The sequence below is a fragment of the Mustela lutreola genome, chromosome 10 (assembly GCF_030435805.1).
Source record: "Mustela lutreola isolate mMusLut2 chromosome 10, mMusLut2.pri, whole genome shotgun sequence".
Classification (NCBI taxonomy): domain Eukaryota; kingdom Metazoa; phylum Chordata; class Mammalia; order Carnivora; family Mustelidae; genus Mustela; species Mustela lutreola.
Window position 1 is genome coordinate 109,668,492 of NC_081299.1, and position 19,850 is coordinate 109,688,341.

Here is a 19,850-nt window from a genome sequence, read left to right on the forward strand (position 1 = left end):
CATATCACATCTTCCACAAAGCTTCCCCTGGCTCTTTAAGACAAGGCCTTGAGTAGATCCTGAAGATATGTGTGTCCTACGCTTACCACACTGTAGTGTACTTGTCTGCACCTTCCACTAGAGTGTAAGTTCCCTAAAGGCTGGAATTCTGTCTTGTTTAATGCTATGACCTCAATGATTGAGTAACTGGCAGGTGCTCAAATAGTATTAATTAAATGTCTGATGAAGAAGTTAAGGTTTTGTATAGGCAGGAAGAAAGGGGAAGAGCACTCTAGCAAGAACAAGTCATGAGTAAAGGTGCTGAAAAGAATTGTGCAATGAGTGTCTTTTGTTTTGCAGAAGGGAAAAATTTAGGCTAGATTTTAAAACTTATTTAATAATACTTATAGCATTTTCTATGTGCTAGACACTGTTTTAAAGAGGATACAAATATTAACTGATATCCTTATAACATCCCTATGAGGCTGATACTGTTATCTCCATTTGAGAGATGGAATGATGTGAATTGTCACATCTAGTAGGTACTGAAACCAGAATTTAAGTATAGATAGTTTGGCTCAAAAGTTTGACATTCTTTTTTTTTTTTTTTTTTTAAGATTTTATTTATTTATTTGACACAGAGAGAGATCACAAGTAGGCAGAGAGGCAGGCAGAGAGAGAGAAGGAAGCAGGCTCCCTGCTGAGCAGAGACACCCCCACCCCATGCGGGACGTAATCCCAGGACCCTGAGATCATAACCTGAGCCCAAGGCAGAGGCTCAAGCCACTGAGCCACCCAGGTGCCCCCAAAGATATGACATTCTTAATTACTACCTATTTCTACTTGTGTCTGACTAGAAAGGTTTGGCTGGAAGAACAGTGGGAGAATAGGAAAAGATGACAAATTCTGATGGTTATTAAATATTGAGCTAAGAAAGCTTAAGCCTATATTCTGTGCCTAACAAAAAACTATGAAAAGTTTTTATATAAAAAGATGATTTAGAAAAAGCTGCAGATAATTTTACTGGTAGAAATAATAAGAGCTAATAACATTTGCAACCAGACAAATCTACAAGGTGAGATATTCTGCAGGTCAACAGGCCCAGTCTCATCAACAAACCAGTGGCATAAAATGTAACAGAGAGATTAAGAGACCCAAGGAACAAAGTAATCTGATGTGATTTATCTGTGTCCCTACACTGCACACAGGTTTGAACTAACCACCTGTATATGACATTTCTGGATCAATGAAAGAAATCTGAATATGGTCTGGGATTAAATAAAATGAAAATTTACTGGGTGCCTGGGTGGCTCAGTGGGTTACACGCCTGATTCTGATCAGGTCACGATTCCAGGGTCCTATGATCGATCCTGCACTGGGCTCCCTGCTCAGTGGGGAGTCTGTTTCTCCCTCTTCCTTCCCACTTGTGCTCTCTTTTGGTATCTCTGTCTCTCTCAAATAAATAAATAAAAAATTTTTAAAATGAAAATTTACTAAAATGAAAATAAAAACCATCAATTGAAAAAAACAGTAATTACAGAGTGATTTCATGTTAGGAAAAAAAATCTTTTAAAGAGATCAGAAAGGATATAGAATTAACTTTAAATAGTATTGATCTCTATTTTCCTTTTGCTTGCTTGTATTCTAATTTTCTACAAAACATACTTGCTGCTTCCATAACAATACTCAGTAAGGAAATATAAGCATTTAGGCCCCAAAAGTTGAGCCAGTTTTCTTCAAGTAATCTGCATTTCATTCTGGACCTCTAACTTTGAACTGTAAACTCAAATATCCAACTACTTCCCCAACACCTCCTCCTACATGTCTAATAGCTCAGACTCAACACGTGACCTTCTGATCTGTTCCTCCAAACTGTCTCCTCCTATAGTCTTCTCCATCTCAGTAAATGGCATTTATTCTGGTGGCTTTTTTCAGCCAAAATTCTTGAGTCATCCTTAACTACTCTTTCTCTTTCATACTCCACATCCAAATTCGCAATGTAGACCTCATTAATGCTACTTTCAAAATACATACAGACTCAGGAAATTTCAAATGTAGAAAGGGAGAAGATTAGAATAAATCTTGTTGTGTTGGGACTATAATTGGAAGTCTTGGTGTAAACCTCATAGTTATATATATAGAAAGACAAGGGGAATGAAGGTGTGTGTATATGTATATGTGTAAATACAACTATTTCCTAATCTCCACTGAAAATATCCCAGTATCTAATATCTAGATCTTGGTTTCAAAGCAGAATCAGGGCTTCTTCCAGGCCAGGAAAGAAGGTACAAGAGCTTGGAACAATCTGCACTAGAAAGTAAAAAAGTGCTCAGAGCATGATGTCAAGAGGACACAGGCACTACCTTCAAGGGGTACCTTACAATCACTTAAAAGTTCTTAACAATCTGGCCCCACATCTGATCCTCTCTGTCCAATCACCATTCATTCCATTCCAGATATTCTACCCACATTACTGAAATGAAGTTAAGATCTACACCACACCTGGCATACCCAGGGTCACACACACCACACCACCCTCCCCCTGTCCTTTAAGCTGCCTACTCCCTCTGCTTTGCACATTCTTTTCCCATATAGTCTCACAGTTTACCCTCTCATTGCCTTTAAATCTTTGACCAATGTCACTCTCCCAGTGCCTTCCTGGACTTCCCAGATATTACAGGAAAACTGTAATATCAAACATCACCTCTCCTTTATTTCCCCCCTAGCACATAATTTCCCAATATACTATAAAATTTAATTATTTTTTTGTCTCTCTCCCGCCGACAAGAATATAAGCCTCCTGAAAGCAAAGATTTTTGCCTACTGTTGAATTCTCGGCATCTAGGACCATGCCTAACACACAGTAAGCTTTGAGTAACTATCTTCTGAATGAATAAATTAGAGAACAAAATACAAGGAAAAGAAGAAAAGGAATGAAAAATGAGAAGTCTTCTATTCGGTTTGTTTCATAATCCCAGAGGTCAGCTGGTTTATGTGTAACTATAAAGGACAGGCTTCATTTAAGTTAGGTTTAGGTATTCTAAGGGGTTGTTGCAGAAGATCATTTAGATATAAAATCAGTGTTCTCACGACAGCAATTCCTCAACAATCGAGAAACTAAGAACTCAACACTCTTTTAATCATCATAAAGAAGGGGAAAGAGACTAACAATAGGAAAAGAGGGGCCAGGGTGCTTGGAGGCTCAGCTGGTTAAGCATCTGACTGGCTCAGGTCATGAACTCACCATCCAGTCTGGCTCCCTGCAGAAAACGGGACTCTGCTTATCCCAATCCTCCCTCTGTCCCGTTCCCTCTGCCCCTCTCCCTGCTCATACTCTTGTCTCTCAAATAAATAAATAAATAAACTCTTTTTTTTTTTTTTTAAGATTTTTATTTATTTACTTATTTATTTGACAGACAGAGACCACAAGTAGGCAGAGAGGCAGGCAGAAAGAGAGGAAGGAAAGCAGGCTCCCCGCTGAGCAGAGAGCCCGACGTGGGGCTCGATCCCAGGACCCTGAGATCATGACCTGAGCCGAAGGCAGAGGCCTCAACCCACTGAGCCACCCAGGTGCCCCAATAAACTCTTTTTAAAAAGGAAAAGATGGGGGGCGCCTGGGTGGCTCAGTGGTTAAGCCGCTGCCTTCGGCTCGGGTCATGATCTCAGGGTCCTGGGATCGAGTCCCGCATCGGGCTCTCTGCTCGGCAGGGAGCCTGCTTCCTCCTCTCTCTCTCTGCCTGCCTCTCTACCTACTTGTGATTTCTCTCTGTCAAATAAATAAATAAAATCTTTAAAAAAAAAAAAAAAAAAAAAAAAAAAAAGGAAAAGATGGGCCACTGATTTAAAATAAGTAATAAGTAAATTATTCAAAATAAGCCTCCTAATCTGGTGGCAAAAGGATTCGTTTTTTGTTTTTTAAGATACATTTATTTGAGAGAGAGAGAGAGAATGAGAGAGATCACGAGCCGGAGGGACAAAGGGAGATGGAAAGAGAATCTCAAGTAAACTTCATGTTGAGCACAGAGTCTAACATGGGGCTTGAAACCACCACCCTGAGATCATGACCTAGGCCAAAATCCAGAGCTGAGACACTTAACCAACTCTGCCACCCAGGCACCCCAGAAGGGTTAGATGATTTTTTTTAAAGATTTTATTTATTTATTTGACAGAGAGAGACACAGAGAGAGGGAACATAAGCGGGGGGAGTGGGAGAGGGAGAAGCAGGTCTCCTGCCAAGCAAGGAGCCTGATGTGGGGCTGGATCCCAGGACCCTGGAATTGCAACCCAACCTGAAGGCAGACGCCCAATGACTGAGCCACCCAGGCATCCCAGAAGGGTTAGATTTTTTTTTTTAAGATTTTATTTATTTATTTGACAGAGAGAGACACAGTGAGAGAGGGAACAGAAGCAGGGGAGCAGGAGAGGGAGAACCAGGCTCCCTGCCAAGTGGGGAGCCTGATGCGGGGCTTGATCCCAGGGCCCTGGGATCATGACCACAGCTGAACACAGACACTTAAAGACTGAGCCACTGGGCATCCTCCCACCCCCACAAGAAAAACTTCCTTACAAACAAACGAAGAAACTTACAAAGTACTAGGGCACCTGGGGGGACTCAGTCAGTTAAGCACCTGCCTTCGCCTCAGGTCATGATCTCAGGGCCCTGGGATCAAGCCCACATTAGGCTCTCTGCTCCATGGTAAGCCTACTTTTTCCCCTCTCCCTCTGCTGCTCCCCCTACCTGTGTGCCCTCTCTCTCAAATAAATAAATAAAATCTTAAAAAAAAAAAAAAAAAAAACACCCAAAGCAGCACGAAACTTACAAAGTACTAACAATTAACTGAATGAAACCATCAACTGTAAAATACACAGATTTCAAATGTGTTAAAATGTGAAGAAACAATGTGCACCTTAAAGTTGATGGAATGCATGATTTGTAATTCATTCTTTCCCTCCCCCACTCTTTTTGCCACTGCCTTACTTCAGTTTTTCATCATTACTACTTCCTAATAACTGATCCCTGCCTCTAGTTTCACCACCTCTCAATGAATTCTCCAGACTGCTGGGAATTCATGCCACAGATGTGCTTGCCCCCACGTACATAACTAGTATAAAAATACTCTCTCTAACACTATTACCAACAAAAGCCTGGAAATATCCTGAAAGTCCATTAACAGGAGACTGGATAAATCCAACTGAATAGCATGTAACTATTAAACACAAGGACATTCTGGGGTACCTGGGTGGCTCAGTGGGTTAAGCCTCTGCCTTCAGCTCAGGTCATGATCTCAGGGTCCTGGGATCGAGCCCCACATCAGGCTCTCTACTCAGTGGGGAGCCTGCTTCTCCCTCTCTCTCTCTGCCTACTTGTGATCTCTCTCTGAGTCAAATGAATAAATTAAATCTTTAAAAAAATAAAATAAACACAAGGACATTCAATAGTTCATTTAGAACCTCCAAGGAGAAAAGCACAATGGAGTAGTATGCAACTATAGGTACACAAAAAAATACAAATAAGCATATATTTTATATTCATAAAGAATACCTCTTGAGAAGGTAACAACAAACTGTTAATAGTAATTCTTTGGCAGAAAGAAACCAAGAGACCAAGAGAGCTAGGGGCAGTTATCATAGAGGAATTAATTTTCTATTGTATACATTTTGGAATTTGATTTGGGGATGTATTTATTTACTTATCCAAAATAATACATTAAAAATTAAAAAAGAAGGGGCACCTGAGTGGCTTAATCGGTTAAGCTCCTGCCTTCGGCTCAGATCATGATCCCAGGGTCCTGGGATCCAGGCCCGCATCAGGCTCCCTGCTCAGTGGGAAACCTACTTCTCCCTCTCCTGCTCCCCCTTCTTGTGTTCCCTCTCTCACTGTCTCTCTCTGTCAAATGAATAAACAAAATCTTAAATAAATATAAAAATAAATCATTCTGCAGCGTCTGGTTGACTCAGTCCAAAGAGCATTCAACTCTTGATCTCCAGAGCATCAGTTTGAGCCCCACTTTGGGTGTAGATTACTTTAAAGTAAATAAATAAAACTTTTTTTTTTTTTTTGAAGATTTTATTTATTTATTTGTCAGAGAGAGTGCACAAGTAGGCAGAGTGGCAGGGAGAGGCAGAGTGAAGCAGGCTCCCCGCTGAGCGAGGAGCCCAATGCGGGACTCGATCCCAGAACCCTGGGATCACGACCTGAGCTGAAGGCAGTGGCTTAACCCACTGATCCCCCTGGCACCCCTAAAAAAATAAAACTTTTTTTTAAAAAGTTCATATTAGGGGCGCCTGGGTGGCTCAGTGGGTTAAGCCGCTGCCTTCGGCTCAGGTCATGATCTCAGGGTCCTGGGATCGAGTCCCGCATCGGGCTCTCTGCTCAGCAGGGAGCCTGCTTCCCTCTCTCTCTCTCTCTCTGCCTGCCTCTCCATCTGCTTGTGATCTCTCTCTGTCAAATAAATAAATAAAATCTTAAAAAAAAAAAATAAAATAAAAAATAAAAAGTTCATATTATTCCTTCCATCTAAAATGACCTGCAGGGGCAGTGCTTGAGTGGTTCAGTTGGTTAGGCACCTGCCTTTGGCTCAGGTCATGATCTCAAGGTCCAGGGATTTAAGCCCCATATCCTTTCCCTCTGCAGCTCCCTTTGCTTGTGCGCTCTCTCTCTCTCACATAAATAACAATGAAAATCTTAAACATTTTTTAAAAAGTGTGCCTGGATGGCTCAGTTGGTTAAGCGACTGCCTTCGGCTCAGGTCATGATCCTGGAGTCCTGGGATCGAGTCCCACACCGGGCTCTCTGCTCAGCGGGGAGTCTGCTTCTCCCTCTGCCCTCCCCCATCTCATGGTGTCTCTCTGATTCTCTCTTTCAAATAAAAAAAAAAATCTTTATCAAAAAAAATGACCTTAGGGGCGGCTAAGTGGCTCAGTCAGTTAAGCATCCAACCCTTGAGTTCAGCTCAGGGTAGGATCTCAGGGTTGTGAGATCAAGCCCTATGTCAGGCTCTCCACTGTGCATGGAGCCTGCTTAAGATTCTCTCTCCTGGGACACCTGGGTAGCTCAGTTGCCTAAGGGTCTGCCTCCAGCTCAGGTCATAATCCTGGCATCCTGGGATCAAGTCCCACAATGGGGCTCCTTGCTCAGCAGGGAGCCTGCTTCTCCCTATGCCTCTGCCTGCCATTCTGTCTGCCTGTACTCACTCTCTCTCTCTCTGACAAATAAATAAAATCTTAAAAAAAAAAAAAAAAAAAAAAAAAAGATTTTCCTTCTAAAAAAAAAAAAAGAGCCTGATGCGGGGCTCGATCCCAGGACCCTGAGATCATGACCTGAGCCAGAGGCAGAGGCTTAACCCACTGAGCCACCCAGACACCCCTCAGGTTTTCTACTTCTTGAGCCAATAGGGTTAGTATGTTCACAGACACTTTTTCCATTTCCTCTAGGCTTTCAAAATTATTACCTTTTAAGATTTTGTTTATTTATTTATTTTTGAGAGCAAGAGAGAGAGCATGAGAGTACACAAGTAGTGGGAGGGACAGAAGGAGAGGGAGAAGCAGACTCCCCACTAAGCAGGAAGCCAGACACGGGACTCAATCCCAAAACCCTGAGATCATGACCCAAGCCAAAGGAAGACATTTAACCACTGAGCCACCTGGATACCCTTGGCTTTCAAAATTATTAATGTAAAGTTGAACTTGCATTTGTTAGTAATTTTTTAAAATCTCCATATATCTACCGTTAGTCTGCTTTTGAGAACACATTGGTAGGGGGACCTAGGTGGTTTAATTGGTTAAGTGTCTGCCTTTGGCTCAGGTCATGATCTCGGGGTCCTAGGGACTGAGCACCACATTGGGCTCCCTGCTTAATGGGGAGTCTGCTTCTCCTTTTCCCTCTGCCTCCGACTCATGCTTGTTCGCTCTCTCTCAAATAAATAAAATTTTAAGGAAAAACAAGGAGCACACTGGATAAATGAAATGTGATACATATGTGTAAAGTAAATACATTGGGACACCTGGATGACTTAAGCATCTGTCTTCAACTCAGGTCATGGTCCCAACGTCCTGAGATCAAGTTCCGCATTGGGCTCCTCGCTCGAGGGGTAGCCTGCATCACCTCTGCCTGCTCTGCCTACCACTCTCCCTGCTTGTGTACACCTCTTTCTCTCTCTGACAAATAAAATCTTTAAAAAAATAAATGTGTGTGTGTGTTTGTATATATATATATATAATTTGTTCTTAAAATATACATCATAAAATATGTATCATCACACATATTCAGCCTTAAAAAGGAAACTCTGGCACATGCCATAATATAGACAAACCCTGAAGAGACCTTATGTTAAACAAAGTAAATAAAAAAAGAACAAATACTGTATGATTTCACTTATATAAAGTACCTAGAGCAGTCAAATTCACAGACAGACAGTTGCCAGGGGCCAAGGGATGGGAGGAATGGGGAGTTATTGTTTAATGGGTATATAGTTTCAGTCTGGGGAGATTAAAAAAGTTCTGGAGATGGATGGTGATAATGTTGCACAGCCACGTTAACATACACAGGAAATACACAAGAAATTGGGACGGGGCACATAGAGGAAGAAGGTGGACAACTAGCTTTTGTTGCATACTGTTTCAGTTTTATTCACCATGTACTTCATTCATTCATTCATTTATTAATTAATTTATTTATTTGACAGAGAGAATTACAAGTAGGCAGAGAGAGAGGGGGAAGCAGGCTCCCTGTTGAGCAGAGAGCCTGATTCCGGGCTCAATCCCAGTACCCTGGGAACATGACCTGAGCGGAAGGCAGAGGCTTAACTCGCTGAGCCCACCCAGGAGCCCCTCACCATATACTTCTATAATAGTTTAAAAAACGAAGTAGTGGGGAACCTGGCTGGCTCAGTCCATAAAGCATGCAATTCCTGATCTTGGGGTTGTGAGTTCAAGCCCCACATTGGGCACAGAGCTTACTTTAAAAAAAAAAAAAAAAAAAGTTAAACAAAACAAAAAACATAGCTAAAAAATAGACTAGTTAATCATTCCCTAATAAACTGAAGTGACTCTAATTTGAAAATAACCCTCCCTTGGGGCACCTGGGTGGCTCAGTGGGTTAAAGCCTCTGCCTTTGGCTCGGGTCGTGATCTTGGGGTCCTGGGATGGAGCCCCACATGGGGCTCTCTGCTCAGCAGGGAGCCTGCTTCTCAACCTCTCTCTCTGCCTGCCTCTCTGCCTACTTGTGATCTCTGTCTGTCAAATAAATAAATAAATAGATCTTAAAAAGAAAAAAAGAAAAGAAAAAAGAAAAGAACCCTCCCTTAAGTACATAATCTATTGCAACTACCTTCTCAGTTCTTACCTTCCTTTCCCAGTTAAGTATTTGAAACTAAGAGTCTGCTACAATGGTCAGATATCTCTCTACTTTCTCACCTCCATTCACTATTTATTAGGAGGACGAGGAGAAGGGGAAGGAGGAGGGAGGGAACTGGAAGAGGAGGAGGAGGAGGGAGGGAACCGGAAGAGAAAGAAGAGAAGGAGGAGAATTATTCAAGTCACTTAATATTGAGCATACAAGAAACATGCAACTTACTAGTTGACATTCATCTATAGTGAAGAATTTCCCTTTTTTGCCCCTTCCTTATTCTCTTTTCTTTAAACGAACGCAGTATACACTAAGGGATTTTTTGCTGCATTCACTACCATGAGTATTCTTTTTGATATCCAAACTGGCCCTACACTTAGCCAGTAAAATCCCCTTCAAGCCAGCTCCTACATCTTTTTTGTATCATCTCATTCATCTTTAAGCAACTTCTCTTTTTTTGGCCCATGATTCTGTTTCCATGAGCCTGACATTTTCTTCATAGGAAGATTTTATAAACTACTGATGCAATCTGATTAGTACTCATAGTACTATTCAAAATTTTTAATTCTTCTTGAATCACTATTAATTTTTTTAAAAGGAATCTGTTCATTTCGTCAGAGGTTTCATGCTTACTGTCATAAAATAGTTCATGTAATTTTTAAATTTCTATTTTATCTGTAAGCGTGCCCCCTTTTCCACTCCTAATATTGTCTATTTGTGCTTCCTTTTTTTTCCCCCTTGATGAATCTTGACAAAGGTAAGGGGAGGGAGCAGAGGGTGATAGAGAGGAAAGACAAAGCAGACTCCCCGCGGAGCAGGGAGTCTAATAATGTGAAGCTCAATCCCAGGACCCAGAAATCATGACCCAAACTGAAGTCACGTTTAACTGACTGAGCCACCCAGCCACCCCCCACTTTTTTTTTAAGCAGGCTCCATACCCAGCATGGAGCCCAACAGGGGTCTTGAACTCACAACCCTGAGGTGAAGACCTGAGATTAAATCAAGAGTGGGATGCTTAACTGACTGAGACACCCAGGTGCCCCTGAAGGATCCTTTTAAAACCTAAGTCAGGGGCGCCTGGGTGGCTCAGTGGGTTAAGCCTCTGCCTTCGGCTCAGGTCATGATCTCAGGCTCCTGGGATCGAGTCCCATATCGGGCTCTCTCTCTGCTCGGCAGGGAGCCTGCTTCCCTCTCTTTCTCTGCCTGCCTCTCCATCTGCTTGTGATTTCTCTCTGTCAAATAAATAAATAAAATCTTGAAAAAAATAAAAATAAAAAAAAAAAAATAAAACCTAAGTCAGTTAATGTCACTCTCTGCTCAAAATCCCCCAATGGTTACTCCTTTCACTCCAAATAGAAGCCAAAGAATGCCATGATCTGCCATCCCCTTATCTCTCTGACCTCACTTACCTTCCCCCTCACTCCATTCCACCTAGTGTTCTAGATAGACACTGTTCCTTGAACATACCAGATATATAGTAGGGTCTTGATTTGAACTGTACCCTCTACCTAAACTCCTCTTCCTCCAGATAACCACTGGGCTAACTCAGTATATTTTCAGGTTTTTACTCAATTCTCACTTTAAAAAATTTATTTATTTATTTGACACAGAGAGAGCAAGAGAGTGAACATAAGCATGGGGAGTGGGAGAGGGAGAAGCAGGCTCCCTGATGAGCAGGGAGCCCAATGTGGGGCTTGATCCCAGGACCCTGGGATCATGCCCCAAACCAAAAGCATATGCTTAATCAACTGAGCCACCCAGTTGCCCCACAATTCTTACTCTTAATGGAGCCTATCTTAAGTGTCTCCTTTAATAACTACAACCTGTTCCCCCATCTCCACCATTAATTCCAAAGCCCTCTGCTCTATTTTTACTTTTTTCCAAGATGAATTTATCATCTTCTATCACACTAGATAATTTACTTTTTCATTATGTTTGTTGGCTACCCATTTCCCCACCAACTGTTGGCTCCACGGTGTCAGAAATCTAATGTATTATCAAATGGCACACATAAAAGTAAGCAGTTAATAAAGTGAGTCACACTAATTTTTGTTTGTTTAAGTAGGGTCCATGCCCAGTGTGAAGCCCGATGCAGGACCTGAACTCATGACCCTGAGATCAAGACCTAAGCCAAGATCAAGGGTCAGATGCCTAACCACTAGACCACGTAGGTGCCCCAAGTCACACCAGTTTTGACATGTAGTGTCCTTATTGCTGTTCATTGCTATATATTTTTAAATTTGCACTGATTTCTTCTTTGATTCATGAGTTATTTGGAAATGCGTATTTTAATTTCCAAGCAAAAGGGAACATTTTGTTTTTGTTAACTTCTAAGTTAATAGTGCTATGATTAAAGAACATGAACCTGTGATACGGAGCATTTGAAATACTAATCTTGCATTAGGGGTCAGCAGTAAACATCAGAATTGGTTTTAAAAAGGTGGGGGGCAGGGGTGCCTGGGTGCCTCAGTGGCTTAAAGCCTCTGCCTTCAGCTCAGGTCATGATCCCAGGGTCCTGGAATCGAGCCCCACATCGGGCTCTCTGCTCAGCAGGGAGCCTGCTTCCTCCTCTCTCTCTGCCTGCCTCTCTGCCTACTTGTGATCTCTGTCAAATAAATAAATAAAATCTTAAAAATAAAAAAGTGGGGGGCACCTGGCTGGCTCAATCGTTTTAAACATTCCATATTTGAGTTTTCAGAAGACAGTGGTAGCTGCAGCAGAGCTCAGGTCACTGGCTACTGCTCCTGACTTCTTGCTGTTCATTCTCCCAAGGAACAAGCTGTTGAAGAAGCCACACTACAGCCTTAGCCTTTAAAGATACTGAAAGAGGGGGGCCTCGGTGACTCAGTCAGTTAAGCGTCTGCCTTCAGCTCAGGTCATGATCTCAGCATCCTGGGATCGAGCCCCCGAATTAGGCTCCCTGTTCAGGGAACCTGCTTGTCCCACTTCTTCTACCCCACCCCTGCTCCAGCTTGTGCTCTCTCTCCCTCAAATAGAGATCTTTAAAAAAAAAAAAAAAAAAAAGATACTGAAAGACACCTGTGGAATCAGAGATGGCAATTCACCAAATCTGAATTATTCTAACCAGCCACAACATAAAAATCTTTGGAATAAGCATGTGCTGGCTTGATCAGAGGTACAAAGGAAAAGAATCTCAAAGTCAAAGGGCTAGTTCAGATACCTACCAAGACCCTGAGAATCACTACAAGAAAAACTCCTTGTGGTAAAGATATAAAACTTGGGATCAGGGCCCTGGCTGGCTCAGCTAGTAGAACATGTGGTGAGTTTGATACTGGGTTCCTTCCTAAGTTCCACAATGGCCCCTAGAGCTTACTTAAAATAAATAAATAAAAATCAATTTTAAAAGATTTGGGATCACTTTTGGATGAGGATCCCAAGTGACTCATTGATGTGCAAAGTCCTGAGATGGTGAATCAGATTACTTCCAACAGAATTGAGCTGAAGTTGAATTCACCACTGCAGAGGCTTAAATCAACCTTTTAATTATCAGTTGTTTAAATAAACATACCTGTTTGTTATAAAAATGCCTTATTTTCTAATTTTAGAGCACAGGGTTCTCTATGTGAGTTCATTAAATCAGATATGCTATAGTATAAATTTTCTTTATTTTTACAAATTTTATATCTCCTTAAAACTACCAATAATTAAGAGCTACATTTTAACTCTCCCGCCAGGACAATGGAGTTGATAAATTCTGTTAGCATACCAAAGATTGCTTTATATACTGATGCTATTTTATTAGGTACTTCCAAATTCAGAACTGACGTATCTTCCTGGTACATTGAACTTTGTCATTTTAGGGACCCTGTTTATCCCTAAATTTTTTTTTTTTACCTTAAAATCTCATTTGTCGTTATTCAATCAGCTACCACAGTGATGCTTTTAATGTTTTTGATTGTTTGCTTTAGGATAGTAATTTCCTTCTACCTTTAACCTTTCCATTTTAGCTATGCTCTAAATGTTGCTAAAAAAAAAAAAAAAAATTCCAAACTGGTTATCACTGTCTAGGATCATTATATATACACTTAACTGTGACTGATGTATTTGGACTTATTTTTATTTGCCCTATTATCTGTGTGTTATGCTTCACTATTTTCCTTTCATGCCTCTTTGACAAGTTTTTATTTCTTGATTCTCTTTTCCCCCTTCTAGTGGCTGGAAGTTAATTCTATTTCTAGTCATTTAGTAACTACTTGCAGTATTTTACCATACACACACACACACATACACACACCCCTTAAAAGATACAAGGATCTGAGAATACTTTTATCCCAAGTCGACTTCTGCTTGGTCTATGTTATCCAGTATTTTAGTTTTGACTTTCTTAAAAAAAAAACTCCATACTAAACATTATTTTATACAGATAATGTTCGTTTAGATTTACACTCATGATTACCAATTTATTTGTTCAGAGTTGCATTTTCTCTCTCAAACCTTCCTGGGATTATTTTCCTTCTTCTTTAAGTATATATCCTTTAGAAGGTCCCAAAGTGAAGATTTTTGGTTTCCAACTTTTGTCTTTCTGAAAATATCATCATTTTACCCTTGCTCTTAAAAAAAATAGCTTTTGGTGTTATGGACATTGGGGAGGGTATGTGATTTGGTGAGTGCTGTGAACTGTGTAAACCTGGCGATTCACAGACCTGTACCCCTGGGGATAAAAATATATGTTTATAAAAAATTAAAAATTAAAAATAAAAAAAGCTTTGCGGGCACCTGGGTGGCTCAGTGGGTTAAGCCGCTGTCTTTGGCTAAGGTCATGATCTCAGGGTCCTGGGATGGAGTCCCACATCGGGCTCTCTGCTCAGCAGGGAGCCTGCTTCCTCATCTCTCTCTCTTTCTGCCTGCCTCTCTGCCTACTTGTGATCTCTGTCAAATAAATAAATAAAATCTTAAAAAGAAAATAGCTTTGCTAAGTATACAATTCAAGATTGACAGTTATTTTCTCCCTGCCTTTGAAAATTTTATTCTTATGTCTTCTTCCACTATTGTTTCCACTGTTCCATTTTATTCTTATGTCTGGCTTCCACTGTTGCTATCAATCTTATTGCCATTCCTTTACAAGCTATTTATTTGTTCTCTCTAGCTATTTTTAAGGGCTTCTCTTTGTCTTTGGTATTCTTCAGTTGTTTGTTGTTTGTTTTTTTAAAGATTTATTTATTTATTTGACAAAGATCACAAGTAGGCAGAGAGGCAGGCAGAGAGAGGAGGAAGCAGGCTTCCTACTGAGCAGACAGCCCGATTAGGAGCTCCATCCCAGGACCCTGGGATCATGACTTGAGCTGAAGGCTGAGGCTTATTAAGCCACGGAGCCAACCAGGTGCCCCTGTATTCTTCAGTTTAACCATAAAGTGTGCAGTTATAGATTTCATTTTGTTCAATCTCCTTCATATACATTCTGCTTCCTGTACATTCCCATCTTTCACAATCTTTCACTAATTCCTCAGATTTCTAAGCCATTATTTCATCAAATATCACCTAATCTCCATTTAATCCTTCTGGGACTTCAATCACACATATGTTAGATTCATTATCATTCTTATCAACTTCTTTCTCAGCATTATATCCTGGGAAATTACTTTTCTCTCAAATAAATAAAACCTTTTTTAAAAATAAAATTAAGTTAACAGTTTATTTCAAAAAAACTGTATTTGTTGCCATTTCTGTAGGATTCAGTTTTGGTTTTTTGTTTTTTTTTTTTGGTGAAAGGATCCTGAAAAGTCTAATGTCATATCACCAGAAGTCCTTCTATTTACACTTTTGCCAAATATAATCATGCTCCCTCTCAGAACCATGCCCCACCAAAATTCCTCTGGCAAACTTCTTTTCCTTAGTTTCTAAAAAATCACTTTGTTCTGATCTTCTCATCTATTTAAGACATCTTACCTTCTGCTAACCTTTGAAAGTGGTGTTTCCCAAGTTCTTTCATTGGCCCTATTCTCTTCTCAAACTCTGTTTAAGAGTGTTCATCCATTAACATTACCAATATATGTACAACTCTCAAGTCTACAGCTCTAGTCCAAAGCTCCCTTCCAAATACAATATAATGGTTATGAACATCTTTACTGAGTCAGAGCCAGTTTCAAAACCCAGCCCTATTTCCAACTGCATGACCCTCCCCAAACACTGCTTTCCCCATTACAAGGGGTAGTAATAGTACCTACTCATGCAAAGGTTGTTGTCAAGATTACATGACATAATACATGTAAAATTCCTAGGACAGCATCAAGTCCATAACTGTCAGTAAATATTAGCCAATATTAGGATGATAAATACCATCTATATGGCTAATTGTCTACCAAACAATTCTTCCCAGATGCTCTCCAGACACTTCAGCTCCCTATGTTCAAGCCTGCTTTCATTGTCTCTCTTCCTCCCAAATTCCCTGCCACCCAGGACAGAATCCACAGAATCTGTTTTCCAAGCTTTCCTCTTATCCCCAATATCCAACTGGTAATCCAGTTCTATCAAATTCCACATTCTGATATGTCTTAGATCTTTTCTGCCTTCCCCACTACCACGATACTAATTCAACTCTTGGTCATTTGTTGCATTATTATAATGGCCTCCTTCCATTTCTCCCAAATACATTATTTATTTTTTATAACTGTAATATCAGTTTCAGGTATTATAGCTTACTGTGCTATTTTAAATGACAAACTACAACATTCTGGTTGGCATTATACAAAAGCAGCTCCATGTGTCTTTCTTGGTTATCTTTAGTAATTCACTACTCACCCATCCCTATCCCTCTCACTTTCACCACAAACTCCTTACCCTGTTTACTACCCAGCTCAAGAAACTCCCCTGCCTCAGTCCCCTCCACAATTATCACCCCCTGCTTACAGGGTGAGTCTGCACCTGAGGGTAAGAACCCAAAGGCTCTCTCCTTGGGGAAAGAAAGGAGTTAGACCTCCACTAAGGCAATCTTTCCCAGGTTGGCAAAGAAAAAAAAAAAAAAAAATCAAAACTTCAGCAATTTTGAACTGAACAGAGACAGAAGGTTTTCAAAGCACTAGTCAGGGCAGTTAAATCTGGCAAAAAAGATACTTAAGTCCAACCCAACCAGATATATCACACATGGCAATTATACAGGTGTCTCAGACAAAAAGACCATAGTTAAAGGAAAAGAGCAAAGAAAAGGAAAAAACCAAAGCCAGGAGCAGCTGATGATTTACTTTAGAAGATTAACTATATTTAATACTTTATAAATTCATATTTTTACTGTGTCTTAATGATAATTTTTAAAATATGAACTATATTAAATTCCCCGCTTCACTGATCTGATTTCAATTTCTGAATTCTAAAAGCTTTAATAGGGGCACCTGGGTGGCTCAGTCAGTTAGGCATCTGCCTTCAGCTCAGGACATCATCCCGGAGTCCCAGGACTGAGTCCCATGTTGGGCTCCCTGCTCAGCTGGGAGTCTGCATCTCCCTCTCCCTCTCATTCCACTTATGCTCTCTTGCTCACTGTCTCTCAAGTAAAGAAAATCTTTTTAAAAAATAAATAGAAGCTTTAATAAAAGCTTTTATTAGGGGTGCCTGGGTGGCTCAGTCATGAGGTACCTGCCTTTGGCTTGGGTCACGATCCTGGGATCCTGGGATCGAACCCTGTGTCAGGCTCCATGCTGAGCAGGGAGAGCTTCTCCCTCTGTCCCTCCCCCTACTTGTGTTCTCTCTCTCTGTCAAACGAATTAATAAAATCTTTTAAAAAATTAAATAAATAAAAAATAAAACACAGAATTATACTAATACCAGTATTACAAAAAATAATTTTGGTCCAGTGTTATAATCACTATCTAATTTAGCTTTTGTAACTATTTGTACTTTTTTCCAACTTACTTTTCACCCTTTATGTTGTAAAAATTAGGCCTTTCATTCCTTTTCTTTGTCTTTTCCATCCTAACTTGTTTTCACTCCCAGCTTCTGATTCTTTCACACCTTCGTTTACATTTGGGGTGCCTTCCTTCACCTGCTTTACATCTTTTTTGAACACCTGTATCCTCCACGAAGCCCTTCTTACTATACACAAATATAAATGGGTTCTCTCTGTTCTTTAATTGGAGGTTGCCTAGAAAAACTTCTTACAAGTTTCCCAAAGTGTGTTCCATGGCACACTACTCACATGAGATGGTTAGAAAAAAAAGAGATTCCATGGTCAAGTAAGTTTGAAAAATGCTGAATATCTTATTCCCCATGCCTCTTGGAAATTCATGAAGTACTTTATTAACCACACTAAAGGAAAGCAGCATGAAACAAGGTGTAAATTTAACTTGGTAGTTTCTAAACTATGAACTGACATTTAAACATCACTTTTGGGGAAATACTATATTTGTACAAAGTACAGATTCATACTGTTATTTTTAATTTTTTAAAGATTTTTAAAATTTATTTGTTTGACAGAGAGTGACACAGCGAGAGAGGGAACACGAGCTGGGGGAGCGGGAGAAGTAGGCTTCCCACTGAGCAGGGAGCCCGATGCGGGGTCTCAATCCCAGGACGCTGGGATCATGACCTGAGCCGAAGGCAGACACTTAACAACTGAGCCACCCAGGCACTCCCATACTGTTATTTTTGCTCATTGCCATGTTTTATTTTCTCTTCACATCTGCCCGTTTATACATATGTACTACACATGGCAATCTGAAAAACCTAAGAGGACAGAAATGAACTCTTAACTGATACTAACTACAATATATATGTAGAAGGATGCCCTATAAATGGATTTGAAAAACTTCATTTTTCTTTTAATATATTTTTAAAATATTATTTATTTATTTATTTGACAGAGATCACAAGTAGGCAGAGATGCAGGCAGAGAGAGGAAGGGAAGCAGGCTCCCTGCTAAGCAAAGAGCCTGATGCGGGGCTTGATCCCAGAACCCTGGGATCATGACCTGAGCTGAAGGCAGAGGCTTTAACCCATTGAGCCACCCGGGTGCCCCCAAAAACTTCATTTTTCTATTATTGCATTTTACAAGTCATATAAAATGAAGTGAAACTGATCCTCCAAAATGTTGTCTTGATATGAAATTTCTTTTTTAAAAAATCTTGAACTTAAATTTTAAAAATTTAAATAAAAATATGATTAATATTTGTAATAATATTTATTACTCCAACTTCAATTTACAGACATCCCTTGTTTTCAGGCACCTGGATGGCTCAGTCATTAAGCAGTTGCCTTCGGCTCAGGTCAAGATCCCAGGGTCCTGGGACTGAGCCCCAAACTGGGCTCCCTGCTCAGTGGGAAGCCTGTTTCTCCATCTCCCACTCCTCCTGCCTGTGTTCCCTCTCTTGCTGTCTCTCTGTCAAATAAATACATAAAATCTTTTTTTTTTTTTTTTAAGGTAAATAAAATCTTAAAAAAAAAAAAAAAATAGGGGGCATCTGGATGGCTCAGTGGGTTAAACCTCTACCTTTAGCTCAGGTCATGATCTCAGGGTCCTGGGATCAAGCCCAGCATTGGGTTCTCTACTCAGCAGGGAGTCTGCTTCCCCCAACCCGGCCTGCTGCTCTGCCTGCTTGTGATCTCTCTGTCAAATAAAGAAGTAAAATCTAAGAAAAGAAAGAAAGAAAGAAATCCCTTGTTTTCAAGAGGATAATTTTACGATTTTATTTTATTTATTTATTTATTTATTTATCTGACAGAGAGCGAGCGAGCGAGCAAGCAGGAACACAAGCAGGGGGAGTGGAAGAGGGAAAGCAGGCCTCTGCAGAGTAGGGAGCCCGATGCAGGGCTCAACCCCAATACCCTGGGATCATGACCTGGGCCAAAGGCAGATGCCTAAGAACTGAACCACCCACCCAGGCACCCCTCAACAGGTTATTTATTACGTAATCTCTATGCCCAGTGTGAGCCTCAAACTCACAATCCTGAGCTAGAGTTATGTGCCCCACGACAGGTTATTTATTTTTTTTTCCCCCCAGATCTACCAACACTAAAGATATTGCTGTCCCTTTGAAATCCCTTCCTTGAGGGCATCTGCATGGCTCAGTCAACTCTGCTCAGGTCATGATTCCAGGGTCCTGGGATCCGCCCTGCATCAGGGTCCCTATTCAGTGGGAGCTTGCTTCTGCCTCCCCCTGCTTGTGCTCTCTGTTAAATAAATAAAATCTTAAAAAAAAAAAAATTCCCTTCCTTAAGATGCACTTTCATGGGGCGCCTGGGTGGCTCAGTGGGTTAAGCCGCTGCTTTCGGCTCGGGTCATGATCTCAGGGTCCTGGGATCGAGTCCCGCATTGGGCTCTCTGCTCAGCAGGGAGCCTGCTTCCCTATCTCTCTCTCTGCCTGCCTCTCCATCTACTTGTGATTTCTGTCAAATAAATAAATAAAAAATCTAAAAAAAAAAAAAAGATGCACTTTCATTTTAGCACAACAGCTATAAAAACATGAAAGTTTCTTTTTTTTTTTTTTTTAAAGATTTTATTTATTTATTTGACAGAGAGAGATCAGAAGTAGGCAGAGAGGCAGGCAGAGAGAGAGAAAGGAGGAAGCAGGCTCCCTGT

At 40.7% G+C, this 19,850-nt stretch overlaps 1 protein-coding gene across 10 annotated transcripts in view; it reads right to left on the reverse strand.

Annotated features, from left to right (window-relative positions):
* Positions 1–19,850, reverse strand: part of RPRD2 (regulation of nuclear pre-mRNA domain containing 2) — a 101,512-nt gene that overhangs the window by 62,536 nt on the left and 19,126 nt on the right. The window lies entirely within an intron of this gene.